This window comes from Notolepis coatsorum (assembly GCF_963971535.1).
Source record: "Notolepis coatsorum genome assembly, chromosome: 9".
NCBI classification, from domain to species: domain Eukaryota; kingdom Metazoa; phylum Chordata; class Actinopteri; order Aulopiformes; family Paralepididae; genus Notolepis; species Notolepis coatsorum.
The window spans coordinates 77,251,576-77,267,086 of NC_140173.1; positions in this window are offsets into that span (position 1 = coordinate 77,251,576).

Here is a 15,511-nt window from a genome sequence, read left to right on the forward strand (position 1 = left end):
TTAATTCAACAAAGAATGTGTCACTAAGTGTAATGTCCCAAGTCGAAGTATCAACAACATCACTTTTGTCCTTTGACATTTCTCGTACCACAGCACACACAGGAAACACTCCTGGATGTTTCTGTGCCAGCTCATGAGAGACCTCAGAAACCACAGGAATGGGAGTTACAACCGGAGTAGCCAACACTTTGTCACCAGCCAAATCATTCCCTAGAATGAAGGACACCCCCTTTATGGGAATGTGAGAACATACCCCCACAACAACATTGCCTAATACTAAGGGAGAATTGAGCATGACCTCATGCAAAGGTGCATCCACAAATCCACCCCCAAAGCCCCGAACAACGACACCGGAATGCAAAGAAGAGTTTTCTGAAAACGGCAAAACCCCCTCCAGAATGAGGGACTGAAAAGCACCGGTATCTCTCCAAATTGTTATAGCCTGTTTGGACTCTAGTGCATTAGTCAGGGAAACAAATCCATTCATCATAAACCTTGAGGAACCCTCAAGCTCTTTGTCCACACGTTTGATACTTTCCCCATCCCCATCTAACGTTGGCATAGGCGTCCTGCATATAGTTTCTACCAGAGCCACGGTTCTGACATTTTTCTGCTCAAGCACCGGGCACCCAGCAACGATATGACCAGGTTCTTTACAGTAGAAACAGATAATCCCTTCTGGGAATGCACCAGCAGAACCACCCCGCCTAGGAGGTGAAGTTAACTGACCAGCAGATACAGGTTTTGGGAAACGGCCCCCCTGAACAGGACGCCTATCCCCGGACTCAACACGGTAGTCCTCCAAAAACACTGACTTGTGTGTCAACACAAACTCATCAGCGAAGACAGCGGCGTCGCCTATCTTCGATACCCCACGCTCATTTAGATGTGTGGAAACGGTATCAGGAACACATCTTTTAAATTCCTCTAGGAGAATCAACTGCCTAAGCTGCTCTCTTGACTCTGCCTTCTGAGAAGTGCACCACCTGTCAAACAGGTTCTCCTTCTCCCTTCCAAACTCAACATAAGACTGCCCCTCCGACCTGCGATAACCTCTAAAACGCTGACGATAGGCCTCAGGGACCAACTCATAAGCCCTCAAAATGGAAGCTTTAACCAGCTCATAATCAGCGCTTTGTTCAAGGGACAGAGCAGTGTAGGCTTCTTGTGCCCTACCAACCAAAACACATTGCAGCAGCAGTGTCCAGGCAGTATCAGGCCACTTCAATGTGGTTGCCACCCGTTCAAAAAGGGGAAAATATCTTTCCACGTCTTTCTCAAAAAATGGTGGCACCATCCTAATATTCCTGCCTACATCAAACCCGGAACGTGACTCTGGATGCAGAGAACCCGCCTGCAAGGCAGCATGCTTAAATGCAAGCTCCTTCATTGCACGATCGTGCTCTCTCTCCTCTCTCCTCTCCTCTTGTTGTAGCTGTTTTTCCTTAAGCTCCCGCTCTCTCTCATCCCTCCTCTCCTCTTGTTGTAGCTGTTTTTCCTTAAACTCACGCTCTTGTTGTAGCTGCTTTTCCCTAAATGCTAACTCCCTAGGCCCCCAATCGATGGCAACACCTTCCGCCACGCCAGAGAGTTGTGGAGACACCTCAGACAAAAGAAGCTCATCCACCGTTGCCACAATCACCTGCTCCTCAATGAGTATAGCCCTCAAAGTCCCCAAGGCAGTCGTTTTTAACCGCTTCTCACTGGCAGTAAGCTCCACATTGTAGTGCACAGCAAGCTTCAGAAGCTGCTCTTTGGAAAACCTTCCTAACATCTCGTCAGAGGGGTTCTCAACAAAATCCTTAATGGTAGCCATCGTTACTGTACCAGTCACCACAAGCTACTCACTTTACCCTACAGTCACGAAGAACCACTAACGAACCACGAAGAACCACCAAAGAACCACTGAAAAACCACTAAAGAACCACTGAAGAACCATGAAGAATGCTAATGCCAATAATAACAACCATAAAGGGACGTGGTGGAAATGTGTGCTCTACTGAGCGCACCTTTCTAATTTGCAAAAAAAATAAATATAAAAATAAAACACACCCACCCCAAATAGACGTGTCATACACGCAGGGTGTTACGTGCTACCAGGTATGCTCACCAAACACTCAAACAAACAAAATAAATCCAACAAACAAATCCAATCAGGTGCGCCTTCTAACCTGACTACATATGCTTCTACATCTAAACTGCAGTCAAAACCGGCCCACCACATGTCTACCCTAAGAAACACTAAATCAAGCCCTACCACACTACCTGTGTTTTCTGGCCGCCCTAATCTACCTACCCTTAAACTAATGCCCTGTAGACCTAACTTTCTTCAACCACACCTGCTACCAGTCAAAGATCATATACCAATCATTTCATTGACCGCCCCAGGAGTACGTGGTGCACAGGACGCTAACCAACAACCAGAAAATAATGTCCCTATCTACATGTGGTGCCCACTAAACTATATATTTTAACAGCATAAGTAGTCACATCAAATTACAAACAAATACGGCATACTCACCTGTTTGATGAAATGGCTCAGCCCCCACGTTACACCATATGTAACGAACACCACCCAAAACATAATACCATGACACCCCGTGTAACACAAAAAAAAAAAAAACACCAAACAAAGTTCTAGGGGTAAAAGATCCCGGACGAGCGCCCAACTGTTACGACCCTGGCTCAGGGGCACGCAACCTATGTGCAAACCAACACCAAAACCCTGTGCTCTAACTCAAAGTGCTACTAACTCAAGGAACTATTAAGGTAAATGTAACTGAGGTACTAGTGCAAACCCAACGGACAAGGACTGAAGAACCTAACAGCTCTTTCTCTAAGCACAGACACTGCATGTGTGTTACTAGGTCTGCCTTTAAAGCTCCCAGCAGGTAACCAATCAGCACTAATTGGCTAATTGGCAGGCCTCACCTGAGCCTGATCTGGGGAGAAAACCACATACCTTTCTCGTTCAGCCACCGTCCTTTGAGCCTGCTGTTGGGAGGGGTCTGGAAATTCGCCCCGCCTGAGGCTCTCAACACCCTGTCGAGGCCCCGCTCCCTGTCTGGGCAACGGGGCACAGGGCATTGCTTGATCACGGCGGCCTAACTCCGACGCCCGAAGCATGACCTTAATCACTGTACCATCTAGCAGTACATTCTTTCTCACCAGTTCTTGCTCCAGTCTCTGCGTCTCGTGTGCGGTTTGACCAATCTCCAGCTGTGTCTTCATCAGGTCTCGATGAACTGCCTCATGTCGTTCGAACGCTGCTATAAACGCTCTCTGTTGTCTATAGGTCGACGCCTCTCCCCCCATCTCAGCGCTGGCGGTCTGCTCCGGGCCCCGCCTCTCATCTTGACTCTGGTGCTGAGGGGGTTCTGGACCGGGGGGACTTGCGGGCTGTAGACACTGTTCTTGATACCCACCCTGGTTTTGCCTGTGTCCGCCTCTTCGTCTGTTATTCCATCACGGACCTCCTCCTCTGGGTTGAGGACGATACTCTCCTCCTCGGGGTTGATATTCTTGGTCACAGTCTCTAGATGTATGTCCGAGATTGCCGCACGCCAGCACACCACCCTGGCCCTTGCTGACTGGCTCCTCGTCCCCTGGCCACGCCTCTCAGTTTGGGGCTGATGTTGGGGGTGGGGGAAACCTGGGCAAGGGACACTGGTGGTCTGTAGATTGCAGTCACCTGCAATGGACACTCCAGCGTGGATCGGCTCTGGTAATACAGTTGTCTCTGGTTCTCTCTCCCCAAAGACCCCCTGTGTCGGAGTTAAAGACATTATTTCCAGTCCCTCCATCACGCTTGTGTCAGGAGGGGAGTCAGTCACATTCAAATCAATCAGATTAACGTCACTGTTCAATTCGGTCAATGAAATGTCTGCAGAAGTTATCGGCATTTCCCCACTACCGGCATTATTTTTTTTCATCGCCTTTCGTAATCTCTTTTTCTGTTTTTTTTATTTGGGTACGTATTCTATACCGGCCTCCTTTCCTATACTTAAATACAAGGTTTTGTAAAGGCCTGAATATCTTTGGCCATTGTTTCTTCACTTTTATTGTGACATTTCCAGTCGTTGAAATTACAAACTTGAGTTAATATCACTCACACTGGCAGACTTATTTGGTGCAGACAGGAATTGACAAAACGCTTAGTTATACTACACCCAGACTTTAACAGTCAATTTGATCCCCCGTTGGAGTTTGGAATTGTCAGCACTGCCTCTGTCCGCCCTCGAGCAGCTGTGAAGAAAGAAAGAAAAAAAACATACACTTAATTATCAGTGGCATTTCCCTTTCACAATCCATCATTATCTTTAAGCATGGAATGTGGGGCATCTTCTATACTAATATCACTTTAGAGAGCGTTAGTGCAATTTTCTTTCGAATTTTAACGACACGGCCTTAGTTGTTTTCTGTTTTGTTGTCTTCATCGGAAAACTGGATCTTCCAATCCTTTTGTCATGTATCCGCATCACATGACTCTGGGGAACACTATTTCGCATCGGCCTCTTCCGTCTGTTGATCAATCAGAAATTTGTTATTCACAGCCTATCATTTCTAAACACTTGTGCTGGATATGGTAATTTAGGTGAATAAAATCACTTCTTCCACTTAATGAATTTGTAATTCCTTTCTCATAAAATATTAAAACTCTTATTGCTCTGCAAATGACTATGTGTATATGTAATCCTAACATTTCCTTCTATGTGTAGCTTTATTTATTTCTATCTGAGAAAGTCAAAATGTATTCCTCTCATATATCGCTTTTTACACTATCTTTATCTTATCTTTATCTGAGGAAGTCTAGAATGTATTTCTATCATCATTTATTTTTACCTCACAATATTCACATAATTTACTCATAATTAATCCACATTCCCCCCGTTTTAACACCTTAATCTTAGGTGCTAAACACCACGCTTCCAACTCACGAGGAATTAAACCAATTTTCCGTGATTTATATCACAGAATCCATGTGGCTCGGCACAGTGCCCCCCAACCTGTTCATTAAACTACAGGTGCAGACACCACCCCCATCTTGAAATCCCTGCAGACCAATGATATCCCACCGGTCGCCATTCGCAGCCCTAGGCACCCCTTCCAGTAGCGACCTGAAAGCGAAACCCCGGGCTCCCCGCACAAGGATACTCAAAATCCATACAACCACCGCTGCACTTACACAGCACCTCAGATTCAAATTAACAACAGCAAACACCTTCACATAAATACCCACAAATAATAGGACTCAACGCGCGCAGTGTGGCAGCGAGCTATGACGCAGCGCACACACGACGCATCCACATTAACGTGCGCAGTTAGACAGCGAGCTTCGACGCAGCTGTCTACCCCCGCATGCCACAACGCCCGCAGTCCCCAGTGGGGGAGTCGGGAGCTGGCACCCCCGTCGAAATGAAAAGAAAAATTACACCCTCTTCGCCGAAATCTAAACACAACCGTGGCCAGCAGGAACCCTACCACTGAACCCCCAATGCATAACAAACCCTGGCACGTCCCCTCCATCATACGACTTGTTCTTCCACCAACATCGCCATCGCAGGTGCAGCCGAGCAGAGCAACCCCTCATACGCAGGTCCATCTGCGTAGAGAGTCCCAAACCTAACCTCAAAGCACTCTCCGACTTACGGCCCACCATCATGAACGCAACACACAAGACCCTGACACGGAGTCCCCATCACACCAGCCAGAGTTCATCCAAACGCAAAGGAAGAAGCACGAGCGCCATGCCAACCAAAGCGTTGCGCCACTGGTCCAACACGACCGGCCGCCACCCAGGGCAGCCTCGTCAACCTGAACCCGCGTTGCCCCGGGTCAGCAGCGCCCCACTTCTCCGTTAAATCAAGGGCCCGGAAGCAACAATAACCAGCACTAGAACCCTACAGAAAATAACAACAACCAGCACTAGAACCCCTGCAGAAAATAACAACAACCTGCTCCAGAAACCTACAGAAAATAACAACAACCTGCTCCAGAAACCTACAGAAAATAACAACAACCTGCTCCAGAAACCTACAGAAAATAACAATAAACAATTAAACAAGCTCAAACAGGAGAGAAAGAGAGAGTGTAGAGAGCCTGTACCATTGTAAACTCGCACACTTAACCCAGTCCAACTCAGCTGCACACCTAACCTGCATGAGTCACTAGGCCCACCCAACCGAGGGAGAGGGAGAAGGAGAAGGGGGGAATATGAACGAGCGCATCACTGTATCACATCGCACCCCTAATGCACACCTGTGCCATCCCCATTTGCACTCAAACTACACCTCCACACTCCCTATCACATCGCCCCCATATCAATACCGCAAAAAGAGAGAGAAGAGAGAGATAGAGAGAGAGAGAGAGAGAGAGGGAGAGAGAGAGAGAGAGATAGAGGGAGAGAGTTAGAGAGAGGGAGGGAGAGAGAGAGAGAGAGAGAGAGGGAGGGAAAGAGAGGAAGGGAGAGAGGGGGAGGGAGGGAGGGAGAGAGAGAGAGGGAGAGAGGGGGAGGGAGGGCGGGAGAGAGGGAGGGAGGGCGGGAGAGAAAGAGAGAGAGGGAGGGAAAGAGAGGAAGGGAGAGAGCGGGAGGGAGGGTGGGAGAGAGAGAGAGAGGGGGAGGGAGGGCGGGAGAGAGGGAGAGAGGGGGAGGGAGGGCGGGAGAGAGAGAGATGGAGGGAGAGAGATAGAGAAAACATGACTTTTCCGCCCCCTAGTGGACTTTAAACCACACACCATCCCCACTGAATCCAGCTCTCACACCCATTACACCAACAGCCTAATGCGCACGCGCGTGTCCCCCTTACGGCCACCAAATGCCCTAACCATAATCACAGTGTCCCCAACATCATTACACTGTAACCTACACACGACGCATCAGCATTAATGCGCGCAGTTAGGCAGCCTATAGCCCCTGCAAGCTACGATGCAGCGAACACATGACGCCCCATCATTAATGCGCGCAGTTAGGCAGCCTCTTGCCACCGCAAGCTATGACGCCGCGGTCTACCACCGCAGCCACAACTCTGCGGTCCTCAGCATTGAACTGCCCCATCGAGAGAGAGAGGGACGGGGAGGAGGGGGAGGGGGGGAAACCTGGGCCCCATACTCCACTACTAGATTAAACTATTTCACCAAACTACCACAGCATAACAATAAAATATTTAAACTCTACTATCAAACTAATCTCTAAAAGAAAAACCTCCTGTGTGTAGAACCACATGAAAACAAAAGCAGCTTTGAATGGAAACTTAACCTGGCCTCTGCTGCCCCCTACTGTATTCCTAAACAAACACCACCTTGAAAAATAAATCCCTCAAAATGGACGCAACCCTATGACGTCATCAACCGGCGACCACTTAGCCACATTAGCTCCGTTAGCGCGGCTAGTTAGCATTAGCTTAGCTTCAACCACGACACCGTAATGTCCCTTAACGGCATATTGCCCCGTTCCGCCGCGCGGGCCGACACATCGCAATGTTAGCGCAACACCGCTCCACCCTACAACAGAACTCTAATCCCCTCAAAACGCCAGTGTACAGATTTAAAAAAAATAAAAACATCACAACACACAGGCCATCTCAAACACTAGCTTGACCCCACCGCCTTTGTTTCAGCAGTGCATAGGACGACTTCCGGGTCAAACTTTCCACTCCATTCGATCCCTTATTTCATTAAACAATAAAATTTCATAATAATACAACAACAAGCTCCCACGTTTTGTCAGTCATTCCTAACCTCTAGCAGACTCTCAAACATACATATTAGTGCAACACATTACCTTAGATATAATACAAACATCCATACAGATCCACATTCTATGCTACTTTTTTCAATAGCTCCCGCGCGGCCATTTTGTTAAAATTCACATTTCATGTTACTTTTTTCATGTTACTTTTTTCAATAGCTTAACAGCGCTCAATTTTACCCCGCTCAAGTGCATCATTATACTACAAACGCAAAGGACGTTTACCTTGCAAACGCATATTGAAACGAATATTGTTACTAAGCGCTTTTTGTAATCGTCGTCGCGGGCCGAGACAGTGGAATTGGGCGTCCAGGCGAGCATGTCCTCTCAGGATATGTACCGAATATTTAACCTGTCTTGAACTCGCTTTCTCAGGGCCAGCCAGGCAATTCGATCCCCCTAACCAAGCTCTAACACGGCCAGATTATGGTAGGATAGCTGCTACGTTTAGTAAAAAACCCCGCCCGTAGAAACACCGGGTATCGGCTAGACCGAACGAACCTCTAAGCTAATTGCATGCTCACCCAAAACTGAGCCGCCGTCCGCCTATTCCCACCATCTAGGAACCCCGCGACTCGAAACGAGCTTATACCATATTAGCACCCTCTTAACATAACCACCCTTTCCCGCGGCCTGCAACGGTGTTGAACTGAAACCTGGAAACTCCATTCGCGTTCTTGCCGACGTCCTGTACCCCTGCTTTCTGTCGCTTGAGAGGCGCCAGTAAACAAAGGCACGGCGTTAACCCTGCAATCGCACATATCAAGGCCCACTCACCGTATACAGAACACGAAAAACACAACTCATCACTACGCACCCTGGAAGACGACCCGCGATTGACTGAGCTAGCCGGGGCCAGTCATATCCAGAGCTGCACACTAACGTACCTACCCATCACATAGATAATTTAGCAGTGATCAAACGCTATTTATCCAGTGCGGCACGTCCCCTTCTATTGAAGCGGAATACCTTTAACCCCCCGCTTCAAATCGATGCTTCCAACTATGATAAACGAACGTTACGAATCCCCATTATAATCATTGCGCCCACCAAGAACCCCGCAACAGACACGGAGCCCCGGCGGGCGTCCTCAGCAAGACTATTGAGTCATACATTTCTAATGCAACCCCCGTTCGACCTGAACGCCTCGTACTTTCATTCATCACGGCCCCGTATTCACTCACCTGATCTCTTTGTAGATTCGCAGGAGACTGTCGTGATGAGTCTCCCAGGCACCGATTAGCCGAGATTCAGAAAAAAAATTCCTGGCGCATCAGGACAAGGGTCAAGGCACCACTTTGAAGTCACCAAGGGTCTATGTTCTGGTTCTGATGAGATCAGAACCAATACTCTGCGTTGTGAATTGTCTGTCCTAAAAGCCCTGGGCCCTCATTCATCAACGTGATTTACGCACAGATATGTGCTTAAGCTGTGCGTACGACCATTTCTAAGCAGAGTGTGGGATTCATCAATTTCAACTTGAACTTGACTTCGTGCTTATATTTACGCACAGCTCGGACCATGCGTACCTGGCGCCCGTTGGTAGAATATATTATTACAACAAGGAAATGAGCTTCTGTGCATTAGTTTCAACACTGGCATGTTCTGTATGAACCGTAATTCATTATAGTTCATTGTAAAATAGCAACAGTAGTGTAATTATGGTCAAAACCCTATAAATAGCATTTGGAATAATAGATCTTTCTCTCAGAATGAATGCAGCATGGTTTATATAGCGTTATCGGAATATACGGGGTGTACTGACTGACTGCGCTCCGCGTAGCTCAACTCGTTATTATTTTGCGCACAGACCACAGAAACACGGGAACGTTTTGATTATATTTAAAAGGCTTTACGTTAAACGAAACAAGTGGAATTTCGAAGCTGTAAGCAGAATACAAGTCATATGAACACCCACGATATAGTGTTTTTCCCCCTTTTTACTGTATAAGAAAGAATAAAAAATGCATTGCAATGACACCAGGGTGTATGTGTATTACAAAACCCTTGCAATAACAAACATAGTGGACAGACACAAGTTCACAACATATAAATATGATGATGGAATTCATTCAAGTCCTCTCCACCCTCGGGTCTTTGCCACCGGCACGGTCCATCGTGATATTGGAGATGGATCGAACAATAGACTGTTACTGTAGCTGTCAAAGCTCCATCACAAATGCAGTTATGTGAATAGAAAGGGATTCCACTCAGTCAATGTTGCGATGCGCATTTGCCTGATACATGTTGTTGCTGCATGCCGGGAGGAAAGGCATGCTGCATGTTTTCAATTCATTAAATAAAACGGATACTTTTTGCAAGGGTTTACTGACTGTCATACAAATAATCAACCAACTACATACTGTAACTTTTCAGTGCACGTTCTTATTTACATTGTGACAACAGCCTTGTGAGTTCCCGCAGTGACCCGCACACAGACATGATGGAATTCAAGTTCATGTTTGTATTGATCACATATAGGCAGGCTACACATGGCGTATCTGCTACATCATACATGGCAGTAAGATTCATTGTTCTTGTATATGCTCTCGTATTATTGTTTATATAGGCTACCCAATACTGACATCAAAATAGATTGTATGCCTCTAGAAATCATCAGCAGCAGGTAGAAAATTGACGGAAAATCCGTCGCGATTTGGAATAAAATTGAGGAGAACTTTAATCCCTGGGTATTAATCAAACAAAACGGAAAAAGGCAGTCATATTCCAGCACGGTCTTTATTAGTGTTTGCGCTGCCCATGCAGCAATGGTTAATAGATATCATATCCGACATCACCGTACGTGTACACGTCTGTCAGCCTGTCTCATAACACGCTTCCCTCTGTTTAGTCCATTCTTCCACATTTCATGGGGGTGTCCATTACCGTATATGGTTAATCGGGGCGGTTTTGGTATGCAAATACGTGAAAGTGTGCACGAGCCTCGGCGCAGGGCCAAGGTGATATTTATCATGACAGGTGTGCGTAGAACCTGCGTACGCACGTGTGGTAAATCCTGTTTTTTTTGTGCGTGCACTGATTCTAAATTCTGTGCTTACGTGTGGAAATAGAACATTTTCTACGCCACGTTGATGAATGAGGGCCCTGGTACTTTCAAAAGACCATAACTCTGGCCTTGTTTCAGGGCGGCCATGCAGGAGAAAAAGAGGAGAAATTGTACCAGCATCTGTTTTTAATACCAAGTTAAAAGTGTGATCACAATGGTTCTGAAAGCAGATTAAAGTATGAATTGTCTTTGTTCTCTGTTGATAACAAAGACCGTGTTCTCAGTTCCAAAAGCTTGTTCTCCCTGTTCTCCTCTGCTCGCGCCGTCCTCTGTGTGAAAAGATGGGTGTGTTCCTGTGTTGTTCCGTTTCAGTGTGTCCTTACATTCACAGCACCCCCTTTTTATCCATAGCCGGGAGTGTCCGCCTGATGTCACAGGAGCGACGCCAAGCAGATGTTCTCCTCCAATCACGGGCCCCCCAAGTCCGAACCCGAAAGAAGGGCCGTCCCCTGGAGCCCACCAACCGTCTCCCTTGCCTCGAACCAAAGAATAGTTTTACTGTCTAAATTTACTTTACAGTTCTGTTTCACAATTCAAGCTGTGTATTTTTGAATTGGGGATAACCAGATGAACACATAGATACCATTTTCTACTCAAAACAGCTTTATACTTGACCAGAATCAGTCTTTTATCATTAATTCCACTTGTATAGTTTCCTAATCATATTCTTTTAACTTAAATCAATACAGTTCTTATTCAGCATGTTTAAGTATTTTTCCAATGAAGTCCAGAAGTGGCTTAATTTCAAACTCTGTGATTCTTAATCATAAACATTGCATATTTCATATCATTAGACTCAGGATTATTACCACAACATAACAGGAACATTTGCAGTTCATTTTTTTTTTATGACTTATACTTTATTGCATATTTTTTCTTTTTGCACACAGTACTTCAGGACAATACAATGAATGACATATTTTGCATCAGCATGGGTCAGTCCTGAAGGACAACATAGACACCTGGACCCCTAACGTCTAGGTTACACTGATACCCCCCATATGGGGGGGAAGACAGAAAAAAAATAAAAATAAAAAATAAAGACATTAGAATAAGTAAACCTAAACAAACGAAAAATTCTACCATAACAAAAAATAAATAAAAAATAAAAAATAGAAAGATAAATTAGACTAAGCCGAGAATATAATGGAAAGTAGTACCAAAACAGAAAGGAAACACCAAACGAAAAAATAAATCTACATTAAAACATAGAGCCATTCTTGTCTACATAAACATGGTGCATTTGTCAGGTATTCTATACTCATGTGTATCGTCGCTGTCTTGGACAAGTGTGCCCCTCCTCCTTTTATAGTAAGTGAAATTGCAAATATTTCCCCCATTTGCTAATATATTTGTCTCCTTTCTCTCCTAGACTTGAGGTGATGGTAGAGAGGGGGATGATAAGGAAGCTGGATGCCATCATGGAGAACCCCTACCACCCCCTCTACGACGAGCTAGTCAAGATGAGAAGCTCGTTCAGCCACAGACTCATCCCCCCCCGACACTCAACTAACCGCCTCGGACAGTCCTTCATACCAGCGGCCATCAGGCTCCACAACAGTGGGCAGCGACTAGCAGCCTCCAGGCCCCACAACAGGGGGCAGCGACAGCGACTGCTACCAGACATTGACCTGGGACTTATAGGAACCCAAGGGGGACAAAGTAGACTACCCTGGTACTTTGATTAATGTATACTCAGTAGATAGTAAATTATTATAACACTACCTCTTGCATACTGCACCTCATGTGACACTGTGAATAATGTGAATATTCCTCAGCTAGTCAGATAGTAAATTATATTGACCATATTGATCAAATTGTTTACACTGCCTGTGTTGTCTTTTACTACCTGTATACTGTGTTGTTTTACTACCTGTACCCCTCCCCCCCTCCCCCCCATGCTGCTATGATGCCTGAATTTCCCCAAGGGGATCAATAAAGGAATATCTTATCTTATCTTATCTTATCTAAACTAAAAGATATTTTCTCATAGGCAGCTACCCTACCCAGTTCTCCACTCCACTCTCGGAATGACGGGCCTTCTGGTGCCTTCCAGCCTCTCATTATGATCTGTTTGCCTATCATTATACTAGTCTGTATCCAATCAGCTAGGGGCTTTGCGATATGGCTAAGACTGCGGGGATCCCCCAGGATATATAAACCAGAACAGAAATCATACTCCGTCCCTGTGACCTCTGTGATGTAGTCATGTATGTTACTCCAGAAGTCTCCGATTTTCGGACATGACCAGAGTGCATGGACTAGGTCCCCCTCCCCTGTGTGACATTTCCAGCAATCTGGGTTCTCTTTCAGGCCCAGTCTATACATTTTAGAGGGGGTCCAATAAATGCGGTGGAAGATCTTGAATTGTATTAGCCTTGTTCTAATATCCCTGGACACCTGTTTGGGGATCCCCGAGATTATATCCCAGTCCTCTTGCTCAAATGTGACCCCTAGATCCTTTTCCCAGACTATTTTGAGAGCAGAGGATATCCCACTGCCCTCCCTGTCGATAAACATGGAATAGTAGACCGAGGCCTCATGTCCCAACCCAGAAATAGCCAAAATCTTTTTCAGCAGGTCTGTACCCTGGGGGAGGGTCTGTGGCGAGCCAAATGTGCCTATGAGAAGATGCCTCAATTGTAAATATCTCCAAAATTGATTGTTGGCCAGCTGATATTGTTGAATCAGTTTTTCAAAAGATTTTAATGCATCGTCTTCATAGAGGTCCCCCAGGGTGAGGATGCCTTTGTCTATCCATTCCTTCCACATAAAGGGGGATCTGCATATACACAATTTTGGGTTGGCCCATAAGCCTGCTGACAGGCTTAAATGGGGGTTGATATGAAAGATGCGAGACACCTTCTTCCATACGGCCTGTATGTGAGAGATAATAGGGTGAGTTCGGGCAGTTGGTGGTAATTTAGCTGTAATATACGACAGTGGGGGCAGCCGTGTGTATACCGACTGCTCCATTATGTACCATGGAGGCGCTCTCTCAGGGGGCAGGGCCCACTGTGTCATATGTCTGAAAGTGTAAGCATAATGATATAGTAATAATTTGGGGAGACCCAGGCCACCTCTGTCCACAGGCTGTTGTAGTTTACCAATACGCATCCTGGGTCTTTTACCGTTCCACAGGAATGTGTTGCATATTCTATCAAATTGTTTAAAATACTTGCTAGGTATTGCTATCGGCAGTGACTGGAGGAGGTAGTTTACTCTGGGAATGCAGTTCATCTTAAGAACATTAACCTTGCCCCATAGTGACAAGAAAAGGGGAGCCCATCTCTCCACATCCGCTGAGATTTTGCCTAGTAGTGGGTCAAAGTTGACACTAACAATGTTGTTTACTTGCTTGGGGAAAAGAATCCCTAGATACCGAATACCCTTTTCAGGCCACTGAAAGGAACCATCTTTAAATAGTGATTTGGGGCAGTAGGACGTTAGGGGAAGAGCCTCCGACTTCGACCAATTAACCTTATACCCTGAAAATCTTGAGAACGTATCTATTGTCTTGAGTAGTGCGGGTACAGCATTGCCTGGGTCTGTAACAAAAAGCAAAATGTCATCTGCATAAAGCATACGTTTTTGGGCCGTGCCCCCCACTGTAACTCCAGGGAAACTTGGGTCCTTACGTATAGCTGCTGCCAGGGGCTCAAGCGCTAAACAGAAGAGCAAAGGAGAAAGGGGTGACCCTTGGCGTGTCCCGCGGCCTAGTTTGAAATATGAGGAGATTATCCCATTTGTTTGCACCGCTGCCTCCGGTTGGTTATACAACAACTTCACCCATTTTATAAAGGTCTGACCGAAACCAAACGCCTCCAGGGTTGAAAATAAGTACTCCCATTCTACGCTGTCAAACGCCTTTTCCGCGTCCAGTGAGATGGCGGCCGTTGGTTCATTATCGCTACTGACTGCCCACATTACATTGATAAGGCGTCTGACGTTATCAGACGAATTTCTTTTGCGAATAAACCCAACTTGGTCAGGATGCACCAGGGAGGATATTACTCCATCCAAACGGTTTGCCAATATTTTGGAAAGCACTTTTACATCCTGGGAAATCAGGGAAATTGGACGATAATTCTTGCACTCGGAGGGTTCCTTATCTTTTTTCAATATTAAAGATATCAAGGCCTGTGATAGGGTGGGGGGTAAATAGCCTCTATCCAAAGCTTCAATATACATACTCTGCAGTAGAGGTGTCAACTCTGTTGAGAAGCATTTAAAGAACTCAGCTGTAAGACCATCAGGCCCCGGCGCTTTACCGGACGGCAATTTCCTAATAACCTCTGCTATTTCATCTTCCGTTATTGGGGCGTCTAAATACTCACGTTGAGCCGCGTCTAATGTAGGGAGATCCAGCCCGCTAAAAAATAAAGGAATTTCCTGCTGTGTCGCCTTGGAAGAGGAAGTGTAAAGACCCATGTAGTATTCTTTGAAAGTATTGTTAATATCGCTAGCCTTAGTCACGACGGCTCCCCCCTGTACCTGAATAGCCGAAATAGTGGATGATGACTCCTTGTGTTTAATATACCTGGCCAGCAACTTCCCGGCTTTGTCCCCCGATTCAAAGTAATTCTGCCTGGCCCTAAACAATCCAAACTCGACCTTCTGCGAAAGGATACAGTTATACTCATATTTTAATTGAGTTACAAGCCTTAAGTTATTTGGTGATATTTTTTGTTTGAGCT